This window comes from Symphodus melops, assembly GCF_947650265.1.
Source record: "Symphodus melops genome assembly, chromosome: 16".
Classification (NCBI taxonomy): domain Eukaryota; kingdom Metazoa; phylum Chordata; class Actinopteri; order Labriformes; family Labridae; genus Symphodus; species Symphodus melops.
Genome location: NC_136706.1, coordinates 3,106,333 through 3,124,939, shown reverse-complemented (window position 1 = coordinate 3,124,939; position 18,607 = coordinate 3,106,333). Strand labels below are relative to the sequence as shown.

Here is an 18,607-nt window from a genome sequence, read left to right as displayed (position 1 = left end):
GTCTTTCTCTTTTGACTTTCTAAGACTTTGGAAAGACAAAGTCTGAGAAAGTCAAGTTATCGATAATAAAAAAAAAAAAACAGCTTTCCTTTTTCCGTTTAACTTCCTTCCACGGCTAACGCGTGCTGAACCCCTGAAAAATTCAAAACTTTAACGGGCCTGCTAGCTAAACACTCACGCAGGATGCTGCCATCCCCCTTTCTTGTGCTTCAAGACATCAACATGCTGACCTTTCATCTCCTTCCTTAAAGGAAGGATCGCTACTAGCAGGAAATCCTGATGTGCGATTCGTGCACATCCTCTGAGAGACGAACCGACGGCTATAGTTTGCTCCATGCAGAAACACTATTAAGAGAATGTAGTTGTGCAAAAATAGCAGAAAGTGCAGCCTGTCAGAGCAGTGCAAGTCGCACAAGGACAATAACTCCCCTTTATTGTCCTTGTGGATCCTTTTGAATAAACCACAATTATCCAACATTTTTCCCCTCCAGCTTTTTTTTTGTTTTTTTTGTTGAGTAAACATTTTGCAGGAAATGTGATTAGTTTTGGTCAGGATAGTGAATCAGCTCAGTGTGTTCTTGTGTTTCTGCAGATAGGAAAACAGTGCAAGCGTTTCTTTGTTCACAAATCATGTTTCATAATCATACACAGGGTGGTCACGCAGTGTGTACACGTCTGCATCCAGACAGGGAGGTTTTCAGTATGAGGCCCTCTTCACTGATATATTTCACCGTTGTTCATTGTCTGTCGCCACTCTTGCTTATCAGTCAAACTTCCTGCTTTTGAGCGATGGGGGGGGAACTGAAACCAGATCGCTCTGAGATCAGCTTCCTGTCTGTGATGAACCAGCAGGTGACAGTAACTTCAGAATCGGGCCCTCGGGAGGTTTTAGTCTCATTTTTTGTCCACTCACTTCCCTCGTTGTTGGGTCATGAGCTTTACCAGAATGTGTTGATGACAGAAATGCAAATGAGTGAGGCGACTGATAAACCACAAAACTCACAGACAACTTCTGTTTATATGATCCGGTGTCTAAAATGATTCACATGAGCTCCGACTCAGGCCTTTTTCACTTTACTCACGTGTCACAATTGTGACTAATCAGTCAGATGACTGCAAATTTACTTTAAGAAACAATAAATCATCAGATATCAGCCAATCAACTCCGAGGGAACTTTCTGCCTTGCGGTCAGCGCTGCACTACTTGCACATGTGCTGACTTATTTCTTCTTCCTATGTTGTTTAGATGTGTTCAGGATTTCACCTTTCACTGCAAAGTGATTCTGAAGACACACTTCCACCTAGTGTTGTAAAACTCGATATCAGTCTTAGTCTCAAGACCAGTCACGAGACCACTTGTTGAAGGTCTCGTCTCGGAATTCAAGCGTTTTTACTTTGTTTTGTCCCGGTCTCCGACTCCATAGATCGGCTATTTTTCCATGTCATTATTACCTTTCTGAAATAACAAATTACTTTGATTTCTTCCCCTAGTCCTGGCTGCAAGTTTCCCTGTATTACGATCTAAATAAGTGAGAATGGGAAGATGGGAATTTTTCTGTAACATTTATGGTCTTTATCTTGTCTCGGTCTTGTCCTGCCTTTGTCTTGGTCTTAACTTGGTCTCGATCCCTAAATGTCTCGTTTTCAGAGCACTCTGGTCTCGGCTGGTATGGTCTTGACTGCAACCCTCTCTGTCAAAGAATAACACCAAAGAGCCTCAAATACAGACAGAGGCTTAATTTGAAAAACTGGCATTTCAATTTGTTTTTTTCATTATCAGTTGTTTGATCATGCTTTTGTTTTTATGGGGTTCAATCCTTTCAGAGCGTTGTGAGAGCGTCTCTTTAATTGCATTATAAATGAGCTCATTTCCTGCTCCGTGCTTGTCCAACAAACTGCTCTAAAACAAATACACGTTGAGTGAATTAAATCTCTCTCCTCTTTTGTTTAATCTTGGCGTTGGCTGAATTTGGGAATGACAAGAATGCACACGTGAGGGCCGCTTCGGCCTTAAGAAAATTCCCTTTGCCTTTCTCAATGCCAACTGCTTTGAGACACGGCATGACATGACACGTACGCTTGTACACTGGCACCGAAACCCGAGTGTAAGAAAAACACGCACTCATGAAAGTGTTGGATTCTCCCCTTAGACATACGCACAACTAGACAAACACACACTCTGAGAAAAATGCAGTGCCTACTGTGCCCCACTCGGTGAAGCCCAGGAGGCAACACCTGGTCAGGTTTACGTCAACGAAGTATGACAGCCACAGCTGTCTCGTACACACACACACGCACACACACACACACACACACACACACACACACACACACACACACACAGATACGTATCATGCCGTCTGTGTCCTTGTATCAGTGGTTTGATTAATAACTGCGGTGGTTTTGTTAGCTGTCTCTTTTTGTCCTGCGGCACAGTGTGTTTGAAAGTATATGTCAGCGTAAAGTCTGTTGTTCTGCCTGAAAGCACAGAAACACAAGAAATCCAATCAGAAACCAAAGTTATGCTTCCCTCAGAGACTGTTATATCAAGACTGAGAAACCTCCATAATGGAGAACCTAACGTCACGAGTGAGCAATAATGAGCAACAATTGAATGATATATTTCATAATTACCTTCAATTGTAGAGCACCAATTGGCTGAACGGTTACAAACTAACTTTGGAAAGTAGGAAGTAGTCCCCAGAGCAGGCGGCTCGGGTTCAAGTCCGACCTATGGCTACTTTATTGCATGTCATTCCCCCCAATTTCCGACCCTATCTACCCACTGTCTTTACAGATGAAGGCATTAAAGATCAAGATTTTTCTATTTTTGTATATAATTCTGCTAGGCTGGACTGCAGGAGGTGCAATGCTGATTTTTAGTCACTTGAATGTCACTTGTCATTTTTGTTTTTATATCTTTGTGAGGATACATACAGGATGTATATTAACTTCTCATATCATTCCCATGTAGGCTGGGGAAAACTTAATAAAAAGCTTGTAGGTGTTGTTTCTATATAAGGGCATGAGAATGAGACGGAGGAAGGTGATGGAGGTGAGGCAGAGACGCACAAAGAGAGGCAGTGAAAGCAGATCGTAGAGGAGATAGGAGCTGAAGCACAGAGATAAAGGGAGAGTGAGAGAAAGACGAATGAACCGGAGTGCTGATTGTGAGAAACGGGATGTGAAGTCTTTGACATTATTCATGAATGTGTTTTAGATAAATGGCTAGAAACAGCCTAAAGGGGAGTGAATGGATGTTCTCATCTTTTCAGGCTTAAGTGTTTGTGTGTGTACATTTTCTTTGTGTTAGTTAAACGTTTATTTAAGAATACTTGGTTTATCCACTTGTTTGGAAAAGTTTATATATATCTATATATCTATATCTATATCTATATATAAATTATTAAATTTAGATTGTGTATCTGCTACTGGAGTTTTTTCCACTGTTTGAATCCATATCAACATCAATATTATAATGCTGTTGACATTGAAAGCCCAGTACACAAAATAGATTTTTTTCCCCTGGATGTCTGGAATTGAATTTTTGCTTACAAAGGATTCAATCGTAAAGGTAGATCTTTCAAACATGGGTCGATTTTCTGTTCCAATCTTCTCGGATTTGATCTCAGCTATTGTCACTGCTTCTGTTTTAAGAGGTTTAAAGGTTACATGTTTACAGGGTTAGTTATGCCCTCTTTTACCAATAAGATTTCAAATACATGTTTTAAATTTGATATTGACAAGTACAATTGAAGTTCTAAACCTTTTTTAACCTTTTTTACCTCAAATTCTGGTGAATAATACAGTTTAGAATCAAATCAATATTATGGGGATAGAGAGAGGATGTGGTTGTGTTTAATCAGCTTTCCATAGATATCATGATGCTCACACACACATCATCACTCCACACACACACACACACACACACACACACACACACACACACACACACACACACACTTGGTCTATCAGCGGTGACCTCTCCAAAGGGCAGGCCACTCTCTGCAGTCATGGAGCAGATAAAGGTCTTTCACTGATTAAACTTAATCAGGGTTGCTAAGCAACAGCAGCCACACTTGAGCAAACTCAGGAAATCTTTTTTTAATGTTTTTTTTTTTTTTTGCTGCTGGCAACCAAGGCCGCTGCAGCCTCTGAGGTCTTTTCAGTCAACCTCACTTCCTGGTATTCATCCGCTTCCTTCCTGTCGGCCGATGAGAACAGTCGCCTGAGTCGTGAGAGTATCTGATATTTGGCTTTTAAGTGATATCTGTGACAGCCTTGACCTACTCTGGGTTTCTCTCCATTGTTTGGACTTGGAGATGACTGGGCTGAATGAAGAGCAACAAGAGGAAGATAGAACCAAGGACAAACAGATGTACACAGATGTTACTTTAAATTTCTGCGCTTTTGACCAAAGGTCTCACCGTCCTTCAGAGACGGATGGAAACAACACTGAAAACATGCTACCAACACTTGTTCTTTAAAGCTAAAGGAAGTTCATTTAAAATCCCACAGACTCTGACATGTCTGTATTTTTGGACTCATTGTCACATACATTGAAAAAAAGCAACTTGTAAAAGTACAAATAAAAGTAGCACAAAGAGTAGAAGAGAATGTGACTTTATTTCTCTACAACATGGAAAATGGTATTTGGCTGCACAAGAACAAAAACGTGACGACAAACAAAACAGCTAATTTTTTTTGCTGTTTAGTAACACATTGAAGTTTGGGCATGCCATGCTGGGCAGCGATATTCGGGGGGGTTAGTTTGTTTTAATTCTATTTGTTTATGTCATGAAAAATGTTGTAAAGCGTACGAAACGAAACACTTACAATTGTCGCCTCAGGGAAATTGGTTTTGGTCTCAAAGTCAAACATTCAGCTGCTTCCACCAGAACTTTGGACAGATAATTTTTTTTATAAACTTTTTTTCTTGACTCATGGCAGTCTTAAGTGCCGACCTGATGGGAGCATTTCAAAATGGGAGTGCGTACACCACCCCTCTTGATTGAATAGGCCGGATCAGACCAGTCTCTTCACGTCGAGGTGATTACATACTGACAGTCAGGGATCTGTGTTAACATATGAAATGGTAAATCATTGGTTAAAAGAGGAAGAATAAAGACACTGACAAGAAAAACAAAAACATGTTCACATACAAGAGAAGTTATAAGGAGCCCTTCACCCCTTCCCAGTAATGTGATCCCTGTCACTAAGTGCTGTCCGTTCTATGAATGTTCCTGTTATATAGAGCGTGGAGCCTTGAGAACATAACTGCTCCCTGGGGAAACTCGGGAATAGATTGTGTGATGGGCGTTTGGAAGAGCTGATTCAGCACTCTGCAATGACCAGACCCCCCCCCCCCCCCCCCCAACACCCCTTTTCCAAACCACACTGCCTTTCTGTCTTATCACCCCATCACTTTCCCCTCCATCTTTTCTGAATAGTATACCCTTTATCTAGACTATCCGTCTGGGAACATGAAAGAGGAGAAGTTTGGGGAGGGAGGGGCTGGTTTAACACACAAAGGGAGGACTGCAGGAAGAAAAAAAATAAGATCACGTGCAGTCAATCACTTAATTCCTTGATTTAGGCAAGTAAAACTTCTCCTTTGTCTGAGTCCCAGAATCACAATCTTGTCAACACTTTCTAAAAAAAAAAACACACCGTTCGTTTTCATTTCTTTGTGCAATGGTCTGTGTGCATGTGTCAACACACCTGATGTGTCTGTACTTCCTGTGAACTTGTCAGACATGCAGGCAAACAGGTAACACAGACACAATGTCTCACTCACTTCTCAAGCATGCATGCATGCATGTTGTTGGGCTTTGAGTCTTTTCACACAGGGCGCCATCCTGATTTCAAGTGATTGGCAAGCAAGAATCTGTTTGAGCACATTAAACGTGTTTGAAGATCAGGTTTTCCTCGCTGCTCGGCAGTGACTTACCAAAAGGGTGATCGGTGTTACTGTAGGTTGTCTATACGACAGTATGTAAGTGTGCGTTTTCCAGCTTCTTCATGTAACTTCAGACACAAGTCACCGATCAGAATATTTACATGCAATTAGAAAAAGTCAGTTTATTGAGTAAATGCATGTTTTACATTGGGCATGGGATATTCTGGGCATGCTCCATAGTTCCCATGTCAGTCTTTGATCTGGGAATTAAACACCATAAATGGGGAGCATTCAAGGTTCAAGGTTCTTTATTTGTCAATTCCAAAATATGTCAGACATAGAGTGAAATCGAAATTACGTTTCCCCCCTCCCCACGGTGCAATGTAGATAAAAAAGGTACGGTAAATAAAATAAAACAAGGTAAAAAAGATAAATAATATTTACATTAATAAACCTAAATGTGCAAAAAGTACAAAGTTAAATAAAATGGAGTATAAAACAAGATTATAAGAAAAGTGAAACTTGTGCCACTATTCACCTTTTAGCTTCATGTTACAATCTGTGGCGACGAGCTAGAAACCAGTGCCTGCAAGCGGAGTGATCTCTGCTGTGTCGGTGAAGACCTCGGAGAGTTGAACCAATCACAGTGGCTGCACACTGTGTCATCATATCCTGTAGTTAGCTTTTCCAGAAGATCCCGTACAGGGTGGCGCATATTGCAGTTGTTGTAACTGGTGAGTCAGGACACAAATGTGGGTCAGGGAGCCATTATGAGTCAAAAAGCATATAAGGCGCTTTTTGAACACGTTACTTTTATTATTATTACTTTTGTTTTGTATAGAGGTCCAAACTGCAAAATGACTCAATAAATACATTTGATTGCTTAAAAAATATCAGAAGTTTTGCTCACAATTTTCATTTAGGAGTTGTTAATGGGTTTTGACCAGTTGAAAACCACTGGTGTGTGCAAGATATCATTTAATCATAGACTAATTACATTCAAGCTGTGGCTGCTTGTTTAAATCTTGATCAAAATAATTGCGTAAAGGTCAACTCTGTAAAACGTGGGCTCTTTATATTCTTAATACTCGTTTGGGGATCTTGTAATTAAAGGAGCAGGACACTGAATGTGGAAACATCTCAATTTAACTGCAGGCTAACAATCCATGCCTACTTCTGACTTTTATAACACTGTGGTTATTCGGTTTTTCTCTCCTGTTTAAAAGAAGACATTGTATGAATTTAAGCCGGATAAAAAACAGTTCATTCTTTTTGTTATTGCCTTTATAAAAAATATACTGTGTGCTTTGTGGAGAGGCCACACACGCATACTAAATCTGTTACTGAAAGAGGTGTTAAGACTTTTACAGTGCAGAATTAATGAAGCGGTCTCAAAGTGTGAAGCATTCATCTCACTGGTTCTTCAAACTGCCTGAACCAAACAGTAGAAACGCACTCAAGAGGCCGATTTGTTCTGACACTGCACGTGCATGGACTTCTGCATGCATGCACATGAACATGCCAGACACCTGCAGGGAATAAATCAGACACCCGGGGTCGCGTTCGCCACAGAGCTGCCCCTCCCTCGCAGCTGGGGGTGAGAAAGACAAAAAGGGAGGGGGGGGGGGGGACTCTCTGATGTCTGGGGAGTCTGGTTTCACCGAAATGTTGCTGATAAACATTGACAACGGGAGCTTTGGAGATGCTGCAGCAGGCCGTAACTGTATTGTGTGTGTGTGTGTGTGTGTGTGTGTGTGTGTGTGTGTGTGTGTGTTGCATAAATAGACAGCAAACGGTTTTCTGTCGTCAGTCAATAGGAGCCTCCCTGATAAGATCTATTTTGGAGACACACAGTTCAGGGCAATCTTCACTTGTGTTTTTCATTTCTGTTTCTACAGTGTGTCTCTAACGTTAGCCGGGTTATCCTTTCGCTTTCTTTCTTTCTTTTAAAGCTTGATTGTCGCTGCCCTCTTTTTAACCTTGGCAAAGCTGCATCCAGCTGTCTGTCTTTAGATGCAGCGTGATGATTCAAAACACAACAGTGTAAAGAAACCTCAAGGACAGTATTTTTGAGAGGTGGACGGAGACGTGGTGTGCCAAAGTAAGGCCCAAGCAAAGAGGCTTGCGGTGAGAAATGTCTAAATATAGCATACAATTTCATAGTCTTTGATTTCGAGGTAGTTTTTCTTTTTTTAATTAGCCAAATTAGGTAGTACAAATGGACCATTTGCACGAGTGTATAGTTTGTTGGCTGGCTGGTTTCTCATTAAAGAACGCCATACCAATCTGATGAACCAATCATGCCTCCCTGCTCGTTCTCTACCCTTTGCGTGCACGAGCCCACACTCAAAACGAAAAAGAAATGTAACTATTGTCGGGAAGATTCCTGAATGCATACGGATGGCAAAATAGAGGAGACTCGGTCGAACAGACTAAGGGGTTGGTTCAAGGCAAGACTGAGCCAGCCCTAACTATACACATTACCAACAACGAAAGTGTCTGCGAGAGCGTCTGCCTCCTAGACCAAAACTGGTAAATGATACCATGGACAGGAGCCTGATATTTGAAAGTCCCGCCTCTCTTAACTCTCTCTGAGTACTAAAAACAGAACACTCTAAATCCCCTCTTTCAACTAAAGACACAAACATCCATGCATAAATCCCACATTCCTTTTTTTTTGATTAACTTAATCAGAGAGCGTGTGTGTCCTCTTCAGGAACATGTCTGGGCATGTCTCAGAGGAATGTGTGTTTTCGGCCTATCGTGAACACAGTCCGAGAGGCTGTTGGCCCAAGCCCATCCACTAACACCACCCTCAGCATCCACCACCCTCAGCGTGGGAAAACCCACCCTGGAATGTCTTTAAGAGACACGGCAGCTCAAATAAACAAGCGTCCTCAGCTCCAGGTATGTGTTAGAGCAGATAATAGGGGAGAAACTGTGCGCTCGTCTGCACGTATACGCCTCTGTCTGTGTTTCAAGTGTTTCTTTTCAGCGACGACAAACTGTGTCAGTGTGTTTGTGAGCATCTATGTGTTTGAGCCTTTCCTCATCAGTGAGCAGTGAGTACACACAGTAAGAGGCGGTAATCAGTACCAATTATCCTCAAGCACGGAGAGAGTCAAGAGGAGCATTCCTCCTCAGCACGACAACAGCTCAAGTCAGGCTTGATTAATATAAATGTCTGTCTGAAGCAGCACAGGAAATTAGCGAGACTCAAAATGCAAAAAAAAAAAGGAGTATAGCTTTAAAATGATGGTGAATTGAATTACCTTCAAAGAAGTTATCTGAGGTAGTTTGGCAATAAAAAGTCAATGATCAACATGTTTGTGTCACTCAGGATAAAGAAAACATAATTATTCCATTGAAATAACGTGACCTTGAAATCGTTCAGTTCGGAGCTTGATTTCTGCCCATATCTTTTCAGTGAGTGCAAAACATGATGAGTTTTCCCACCATGGATCACTGACTCACAAACAGTCCTTTTTCCTCACCAGCATTAAAGCCAACAGAGAGCGAGCAGAGCCCTTGGCAGCCTCTCAGTGGGGTTAGCTGTTTTAATTGACCTGCAGTCTTACACCCTGTTAATGGGCATTTTAGCAGAAAGGGAAGCGATAGACTGCAGGAATGTGGTCCACATAATTAGACCAGATATTCAAAGAGAGAAAACACTGGACAAATAACCCAGTAGCATTGCATAAGAAGTTTTTGTTTTTTGCCAGATAACCGATTGGTTAACTGTTAGCTTGTTTGTCAAACGAAACTGACTCTCAGAAGCAAATCTTCTGAGTTAAGACATGTACGTACATATGATGCATTTAGTTAGAGACACAGACCGTATAAAAACTTGAAAAAAAGTCTGTGTGACTTCATCTGTTGGTTTCTGAACGGCTATTTTGGAAGCCAATCCATGGTGGTTGCCATATTGGAAATGCTGACTCTGTCAAACTTTCGGTCAACCTGACATTCAAAGTGTTAGAGCTGGGGATGAGTCAGCCTGAGCTCCCTGTTATTCTTGCATTTGAATATGGATGATAACATTTCTTCTGCTATACTGCAGCTTGCCTCTAGTGGTCATTTGATGAACTTCTCTGATTGTGTGTTAGACAGATAAAAGTGTGTTTTGGAAATGAGTTCACTTAATTTGGACACTCTGAAGATAGTTTTATACTAACGGGACTATGTTTATTACCATCAAATGAAAATGTGTGAACAGCAACGAGAGCTACTTGTTCTCTGTAAGGAGGAGTTACTCTCATTTTCACACTTTATTGTTAACTTTTTAGTTGGTATGAAAAGTTAGTGTATGTTCTGTCATGGAAAAATAACACGGCCTGTGCCTACCCAGGGGGCATTGTCGTCTTCTAACACCGATGGTCAACAAGCTAAAGGTCATTGTGGAAATGTCAGGTCAAGCTTGACCTCCATAATGCCACAGTGTTGCTTTTAGCTTTCACTCTCAGTCCTACATGTGTCTCCTGGTTAAATCTTCTGTTTTTTTGGTACCCTGTGATCCAAACGCTGCATCATTTCAGAAGACCAGAGGTACACACACATATACACTCACAAACACACACTGCAGAGTGTGTGTTTGTGTCCTAGTTTGTTAATGCCAGATTTGGGTGAGGCCATTTTTTTTCTTCTAGTTGCCACTTCTGTTTCCAATGAACCCTCTGTGACTAACATGAATACTCATAGTTTCAGTGAAGGTATTACCACAGCCATTTCTGTAAACCTAGCCTTGAGTGCGGTTTCACCAAAAGCAGACTACTCCCACATTCGGCTCTACCAAAATGATACGGTGTAGTTTGGTAGAAAAGAAGACCATGTGTATTTATGAGAGAGAGAGAGAGAGAGATTTGGGAGGTTTGTAAAGAGGGTGTAGTTCACCCTCCACCCTTTCCCCCCTCTGTGTCTGACAGCGTAATACAAGCAGAGGTGTTTTAATATTTGGAAGGGCTCCAACAGAAAATCTGATACATTGTAATCCTTTAGTATAACCCAGTGTGCCGCGCATAAGCATTTAACATGCCTCATTTCCTGGTTGTATATGCGGAAACAGCTGCTGCATCCGGAGAAAGGCGGAGAAGGAAATGGAAAAGAAAATCTTCAGATGGTTGACCTATCACAGATCGACTTTGAGAAAACTCAAAGTATGACTTCAGTTAGTGCTGGAAGAAGAACTGAGATCATATGAAGTAACAGAATCAATACACCAATATCATATTTTTCTTTTTCAACAGTCCCAGTCGATAAATTCACCATGAGCAAACATTTGTCAACAGGCAAAAATCTTCTAACTGAATCTGATTTATTGGTGGACAGCCGTCTGCCCCAGCTGGATGGGCTTAAAAGTAAAATGTGTGACTTTTTGATCCAGTAAATATATAAATATTAGAGAAGGAATTTGCTTACAGTGTGGGACCAATAAGACCCTTGAAATAGCCACAATCCAAAAAGTTTGGCAAACATAGCCTCAGTTTGTAATGTGTGCTTTGAAAGAAAATCAACCTGTCCGACTTTGTAGTTAATTCGTAGTCTCAAAGATTACTAATAATTAAAGTTAGATGTATTGGGGATTGAAAGGTACAACATTTCCATTTTAAATGTAGTGGAGCAGAATTAGAAACAACAATGAAATTGTAACAATACTTAATTTGAATGTTCTCTTATTTGCAAGCCTACCCTTTTTTTCCAATTGCTGAGCATCAGTCAAAACATTCCCTGAATGCCCGTAAGAAAACTCTTCAGTACACGTTTTAGAGATACCTTTATACATTTTGGTAATCACTCTGTGCAACTTTCTTCAGGATAATAATCATCCTCCAAACCTCCTGTGTGTAATCAAAGAGGCGAGGACACTTGGGCAGAGTCTCTGGTGTTTAGACTAAGCCATCATTTGGTATGCACGTAATCAGAGACTAAAATAATCTGTTTATAACATGACTACTAATTTACCACAGAGTGACGCCAGCCACACGACTCCCTGCGTCGCTATGTGGTCGCGCAGACACACTCCAGCACACACGCCGAAGATAGAATTAAAGTGCGTCTTGGTTCCCTGCATGTATGCGTGTGTTTGTGTGTGTTTGTGTAGCTGGCAGCTGAGAGACGTGTGGAAAGGTCTCGAGGGTGAGAGGTTTTTCCAGCCAGACCCAGAGGCGACCAATGTCCCACATACATCCAGTTTCCTGAGGCGGAAAACAACAATCTGACTCACTGACTGACCTCCATGTGCATTTAATGTGCTTAGGACACATTGTCCCGTGTGTCACTGTCCTGAGTGGTTTGATTCTTTTCTAGAAAGCTCTGGATAGAAGGAACAGTTAAAATCGTGAACCACTCTGCTCTTACATCAGTTTTGTATGAACGTTTTCGTGGAGATAACTTTCAGCTTTGGGAACGAGTGTGTCAGTTACAGAATCAGTTACATATGATGTACATAGGTACGTCCAACCCAAGTGGTCCTAAAAATGAACCCAATGCTGAAGTGTAAAATCCTGCAGTTCGTCGAGTGTCCACTTGAGGCTGGCTCAAGTCACATACACACAAGAGGCAAAAAAGACGTTTGTACAGCAAAAGTTAACACGTTTCCAACCTGGTTCAAAACACAAAACAGGAAACAATACGTGTTAGCCATAGCTAGGTGCATAACTGACATGATTGACAGATGGGCACTGAGACAGGATTTCCAACATGGCGGCGGCTGCTGATGAGCCTCCAGAACCTCCTGCTGTAACAGATGGCTGACGTCACTCAGGCTTCGTCCACTGACATTTAAAGTCTACGGTTCAACCCTGTTATTAAATGATTTCTTTTAGTAAGAGTGATTCATTGTTTGGTGTGTTTAAGTGCTTAACCAATTAAAACCCAATTTATGTTCAAAGCTTTCCATTAAATTAGCGTTAAGCTTTGATAAATCAACTTAGATCAAGCTGTCTGATAGATTATCTTGTTTATCAGTTTAAACCACATCCTGAAACTCTGTGAAATATTCACCCCCGAGCGTCCATAAACAGTAAGTAGTTCAGGAAATCCTCTTTAACTAGTGGTTGACTGGACTTTAACTGGTAATTCACATTTATGATGTTGTTGTTATGGAAAGGATCTTTTTTTGTGTGTGTGAAAAATTAAGTTGTTTTTGTTCAACCCTTGGAGTAAGTCGGTTAAAAATGTAAGGCCTCCGCTGACAGACTTTGTGAAGTTGTCTTATCGTACTAAACTTCATTCATGTCAGTTTGACCTTTTCTTGTCTCAAGTTTTTTTTCTGATGTGTTTTAGATTAATCCTGTCTACACACTTTGGTCCCGCACATTGTATCAAAAATGGTCAAATGAAGGACTAAAAACCAAGGCAATGACTTAAAAGAAAATAGAGATGGGAGTCATTTGATCCATTGTTTCAGTAAAAATATTGATTAGAGAGATTTAACCTGAAAACGGGCAGATCTTGTTCTCCTTAATTCCCTTAAACCAAAAGTACTATCAACACTTAAACCTGCAGGCGAAAACCAGAGGGGGAATACAAATCTAATTATGGGCTCTTTAGATAAACACACTCCAGGTTTCCTCACACACATATACATAATGCATAGTCAGGCCTTCTGTTCATGCAGTCAGGCTGCTCTTTTTCTTCGTCAACACAGGCAGAGATAAGCTTCAACTGACACGACTGCTGCATGAAAAGATTAAAAGATAGCACTATTGTTTGATTCAAATGTTAGTCTCCTGAGCTCGTCTGGAATAGTCATGAAGGAAGTCAGCAATGCAAATAAGTTATAGTTAGATTTTATCATGGTTTGTTTTAACAAAGACCTGTATGGCTGCGAATCTTTACATGGGAACCGTGTTTGTGATTTACATTGGTATGTGAAGAGAGAGAAAGGTCAGCATGCTAAATGTCCTTCAACGTTTGTATTATCTGGGTAGAGCAGCAGCAAACACATCAACAAGGCCTTCCTCAGCGTTCTGACTTTTCTGTCTGTCTATATTGTGGTCGTTCACCTCAACGTTTTTATTACGGTTTGTTGTTGCATGTTTTTTTTGTGTGTGTGTTTCCGACCTGAATACATTTGACTTTCAGCTGAAGAAATCTGTAAACTGGTTATCCATCTTTTATTCCCACTCAAACTGCCTGCAATTCAGATGCATAACAGTCATGTAACTTGACGTAACCGTGGGAAACAAAAGCAAATTTTAGCAGATTCAGCTTGATAAATGCAAGAAAATAAGTGTTCTGTTTGTCAATTGTAAAGATTTCTCATTTAAAACCCACACACTGACTGTTTCAAATCAATGTTGATGCACCCAGATCAATGTCATTATCTCTACCTCTCTGATTGAAACTAGCTGTGGGGTTTTATTCGGCTAGATGAGACAGCGGGGAGAGGAGAGGGGAGGGAGTGGAGAAATGTCTCTGGGTTACTGATCCTGAACCCCTTTTGACCTTTTTTTTTGTCATTATAAAGGCAGTTCTTCTGTTTTCATATAAACACATTGTTTGGGTTGAAGACAAGTGAGTCTTTGTGTAGCAGACTTCGTTGTGTCGGCCATGTAACATGTGCGCAACCTGAGGAGTTTGTCGCACTGCTAACAGGAAAAAAGCACCTGATACTTAGCTTACGTTAGCAGCTGAAACATTGTGGCTGTTTTTTTGGGGGTTTTTTTTTTCAGTTCTTCTTCTGACAAAGGATTTATCTGTGTGTTTGTGTTCAGAAAGTTCAGTGGAAACAAACACGACCAGGTATAGCTCCGGTGTAATGGCCCCCTCATGGTCCTTAACCACAGTAACATAACACGAGGCTAACGTTGTCGCGTCACATATTAAGCTCACCACAGAAATGTCACTGCTGGTTCCAGGGTGTTTTTGGTTTGCTTCTGTTTTAAGAGTTGTTGTTGCTGGAGATTAATGTTTAAAGTTGTCTCGTAACCAGACTTCAGAGTAACCAGGCCTGGGATAGATGTTCACGTAAGTCTATGTAAGTTTACCACCATGTTTTATCAGAGTATTAAGTTCTCATATCTTGAAGTTGAGTAAAAGCAGCAAAACCAGAATCAGTTTATCTGGCCTGAAATGCTCCCAAGTACAAGGAATCTGACTTTGATATGAACAAAAGTAAGGTACAGTTGTTACTATGACAAAATGCACGTCTTAAAAAAGACATTATTAAGAGAAAGCAACTGAACACTCATTCTTTAAAGTCTGGTGCTGCTAATACTGGAGGTCTCCCTCTTGTCAGAAACTCATCCATCACTGAGAGGGTTTGATGAAGAATAATCGCTTGCAGAACTTTAAGAGAGCAATCTAGGCAGAGATTAAGGTTTTAAGCTATAATTAAAAGTAATTTGAACGAGTGATCCACAAGAAGCCAAGAATGCATCGGGAAGAAATCGGTCACAGTATATGGACACAAAGTCGGACTACAGTATCAGATAAGAGCTCAATCTTGATTCAGTTTCAAAAAGGACATTAAGAAGTTATGACAGATATTTATTTTTTATGAGTCTGAAGACAAATCACCAAAGCCAGAGAATTAAACTAAAATGTTTTTTATCGCTCATTTAAGGGCGAAACCACAGCACGACTGGCAACTTCAACTGAGAGTTTTCTGCCTGAGTCGATGGGAATATTTCTTGGTGAGTTATTTACTGCAGAACACAGAGAGTCTCACAATTACAAACACATAAAGGATCCCACAGTGGTTCAGTTTGATTCATGGACTTTTATATGGCATCTTTCTGAAGAAATTCCCTCTTAAACTAAATAACATGCAGACCAGTTATGCTGATCACAGCACAGAACGTCTCACCCTGTTTGAGTTGACTAAGTATTAAAGACCGAATTACAGGAGAATTTCACGTGAACATTAGCACTTGGACATCTGGACTAACGGTCGACCGATTATCGACCTGACTGACTATTTGGAGCCAATACCGTACTCGCCATTTGGCAGATTATCTATTGGGGGTTTATTTTACTGATCACCACTGAAATGAATTCATGAAAAGGTGCACTTCTTTGGCTCCACCGCAGGTGTGTCTTTCCCTCTGGGTCTGTTTTCATTCATCACTCTGTCTCACCTAATGTCCCGCCCACACTGCATCATCCATGAAAGAGCAAAGGGAGAGACTGGAAATCTTGCAGGTTAAATAAACGAGTGGACCGCCGATTTGAAGTAGTTGTTTTCAGGAACAGATCTTCTACATAGAAACATGTTGAACGGGTCACTGAGTAGAATAAAATCAGAATTGAACTCTTAGTTTTATTGCCCCTAAAAGGCTCTCATTACTATCATCGTTTCAAGACTGAGTCAGCACATTTGTGAACATGCAAACATGACAGTCAGCGTCAGTCGTCCAATCACATTAGAGGGAAAAAAACATTAGAACAGTATTACTTTGCCAGAATGAAATTGGGAGTGTCTGGGGTGAAGAGATGTGGGCAACATGGGACATTTGAGACATCAGAGAGAAGCCTCGAAATTTGAAGCACTTACACTTTCATTTGACCGGCGCCCCTCAACCACAACTGTGTTCACACAGATATTAGCCAGTATGTTTTGAAACCAAGTCTAAAGACTGCAAGCACCCATTGGCAAAGTCTTTAAATAACCTTTGACCTTAAATTGATGAACTTTAAAGACACTGGAGCTGTTCCAAGACCAACAAACTCTTTATGTACAGTTATTTTAGAAAAAACAGCATCCCCCCCACCAACCCTTAATTCTTTTCAACTCTGCCTAACATCCGGAAGGAATCCCTTCAGGGGTTTGAACTAGAGGGTAACACATTGATAACAGGCTTGGCGGCCACAGATATAATTGAATAAAGATTCCAGTTGTTCTTAAATCTCCATTTTTAGCCTTTGGGTCTTTGTGGTGGGCCCCAGAAATCCAAGGAATGAGGGGACCATCGCTATGCTGGTTGGTGCTTAATCCTGCACCACTGGGAGAATACTGATGAGATGAGCTCGAACGAAGGAGGGGAGGGAGTGTGTGTTTGTGTGTGTGTCTCTGTGTGTGTGTGTGTTTTAGCACTGGGCCTTGAACCTGAAAGACCCACAGTCCTATAACATATTTATGGAAGCTGTCACACACTATAGCGGGGCGATAGCTGAACTACGAGCCCGGGAGATAATGTACAGCCTTCAGTGACGACACGTCGTACAAGTGAGATGTTTCAACAAGCTGATACACATCTTGGTCCTCCACCAGTAAACCAACTCAAGAACAGGAGTGGTCTTGGGTGGGGTTTGACTGATGTAGGTTTTAAATACCGGATTACATCATAACCTGGCGATGCGAGACATTCTGTGTAATCTACTTCAATGCCCTTTAGATCTTTATCATCATGGCTTGTTGTCGTAATAATTAACACAATGAATTGTGTATTAAAGGTCATACAAGGCGTACACCCGCATTTTTTAACTAGTCCACACCTTTATTAAGACCAGAATTGATGACTAAGATTAACAACTTAATCTCAGGGGGACTATTTGTCTTTTTGACAATCTCCTGCAAGCAGACGGATCGCTCACTTGATATTTTATGAGTTTAAATAATAGAAACTTGGGTCATGAATATAGAGATACTAGTCATCATTTCAAAGGATGGTTATGAAAAGTAGTAAAGGTATTCTTATACAAGAAGAGGATGTTTGGGACATTTTTTTGGTGTTCTACTGCTGCCATCTAGTGGTAACCACTAAGAGTTTCAGCAAAAGTAAATATCTCCTCAGTATTTCAGTTCAGTTTATCTAAATTATAAAACCACACATTTATATTACATTATTTTTCATCAGCAAGTTAAATGCCATGAGCATAAGTATTACAAGCTGAATATCATTTCTTTTAATTTCTCTCCCCCTTCCTTTACGATGAAATAATGTTTTAATTGTTAAATTAAGCAATGTGGCAGAGACCAGCTTTGTTTCAGAAATCCAGGAAGAGCTACTGTACTGTGGTGTCAAACATAATTGACACATAATTATTTTTACTTCTGATTTATGTTGAGAAATAAAAAGTTGAAAGGACAAAAAGTGAGAGAGAAAGAAAAACCATACATGGAGCTTCCACCAGGTGTCATGCTAACCAACCAACCAGCTGTTGTGCCTTCCTGAAACAGCTCTATGGTCGACACATCATCATATTTATTTATACATTCTTTTTGTTTTAATCCTATATACGAGCATCAGCCCAATGAACAGAACTATGGCAGCAGTGATCTCTTGGCCAACAAAGTCATGTCATGTAAGTGAGGAAGTTTACACATCCTGATTTCACCACACATTGTCTTTTTTATTCAGAATACTTTTATCAGCTTCAGATAGATATCTCTGTTTCTAACTAGAGTAACCTAAGATGATGACATTTGATTCAGTATTTCAACTTCTATCCATTTATTCATCCACTTTAAATTCTTGTTTTGAACATGGTTTCTTAAATCACAGTGAAACCATTGATGCAGCAGTGAATCTGCATCATCAGTTGATATTATAAACAGACGAAGAAGAGTTCAACCACCCACATCCTTCTGTGCCTGTTCAGTGTGCTCTCACATATTACTGTAAAAGCATGAATGGATGTGAACAGCTGGGCTGGGCTTCACACTGTCACAACAGATATCCTGTTGTTGTGTCAACACTTCCTTATGTTTCTGAAACAAAGTAAGAATAGGCTATGATCCAATGTCACAGACAACAGAATAACAGC

The 18,607-nt window shown here is 40.6% G+C and overlaps 1 protein-coding gene across 1 annotated transcript in view; it reads left to right on the top strand.

Moving 5' to 3' along the window:
- Nucleotides 1-18,607, top strand: part of LOC306837038 (uncharacterized protein) — a 210,233-nt gene that overhangs the window by 54,667 nt on the left and 136,959 nt on the right. The window lies entirely within an intron of this gene.